General features: G+C 42.0%; 1 non-coding gene across 1 annotated transcript; it reads right to left on the bottom strand.

Annotated features, from left to right (window-relative positions):
* Window positions 1–379: 379 nt before the first annotated feature.
* Window positions 380–451, bottom strand: TRNAC-ACA (transfer RNA cysteine (anticodon ACA)). The gene has a single exon. It is a non-coding gene; the product is annotated as a tRNA-Cys (tRNA).
* Window positions 452–1,206: the final 755 nt, after the last annotated feature.

Here is a 1,206-nt window from a genome sequence, read left to right as displayed (position 1 = left end):
ATGGTTAGTCGCAAAGTCGTATCTGGCTCTTTGCAACACCATGGACTGTAGCCTGCTAGGCTCCTCTGTCCATTTCTGCTTTTCACAATTTTGTTTTATGCTGTGGTCAAGCAAACCCTTCAGGAAGTAATTTTGGGGTCTGAATTTCTTTGGGTACTTCTTTATACCAAGCCAAAAACTGAACATCGGATAAATAGAACATTGGATGTTTCAGACTTTGTTCTCTTTTATTCTAAGTGAAAGTGAAAGTGAAGTCGCTCAGTCATGTCTGACTCTTCGCGACCCCATGAATTGTAGCCTACAACGCTCCTCCGTCCATGGGATTTTCCAGTACTCCAAGAGTACTGGAGTGGGCTGCCATTTCCTTCTCCAGAGGATCTTCCCAACCCAGGGATCAAACCTGGGTCTCCTGCATTGTAGGCAGATGCTTTACCATCTGAGCCACCAGGGAAGTCTTTTATTCTAAAGTATCTCTCAAATGAACAATTTTGTCCACATCAAAGTGTTCCCAAAGTAGCTACTATAATGCTAAATTATCACTGGTGAAATTGTGCATTTAGAAAAATAAGTATACAAGATTATGTTACAGCACAAACATATGTAAAAAGTAGGAATCTGGCTCAAAGAATGTGTGAACTCTAATTTAGACCAGAGTGGGCAGCTCATTGGTTATTTATGGAAATAAAGTTTTATTGGAACTTGTCCATTTATGGCTGTACAAATGAGGACAATGGCAGAGTTGAGTAATTAGATGAGAGGGTGCATGGCCCACAAGTCTGTAATATCTGAAACTTGACCTTTTACAGGAAAAGTTAGCAGGTCCTCAGTTTAGACTAAGACAAACCCAGAAGAGCCTGGAAATGGTCAGCTGTTGTTGCAATTAGATCAGCTGACTCTGGCCACACCACTGTGACCCTTAGAACAAGTAACTATAGAATGTTTTTGGCTTTTGGGGCCACAGTGTGCCTTTTACCACCAAAGCCACTTGACAAAGGTGTTTGCTGGACTTGCCACACTTTGTACCATGCACAAGAATCTGGTATTATTGAGCTTGAAACAACCTTCCTAAAAGTCAGCTCAGAGAGACTGAATCTTCCTCACCTCCTCCTAGTCTCTGAATTCAGCTGTCTCCAGAAAGAGATCTTCATTTCTCAGCGGCTTCCAGGGTAATGGCCAGGATAAAAGGGGTGTGAGTTTATACAAACC

The sequence above is a fragment of the Ovis aries genome, chromosome 7, assembly GCF_016772045.2.
Source record: "Ovis aries strain OAR_USU_Benz2616 breed Rambouillet chromosome 7, ARS-UI_Ramb_v3.0, whole genome shotgun sequence".
Taxonomy (NCBI): Eukaryota; Metazoa; Chordata; class Mammalia; order Artiodactyla; family Bovidae; genus Ovis; species Ovis aries.
This window is presented reverse-complemented; position numbering and strand designations above follow the sequence as displayed.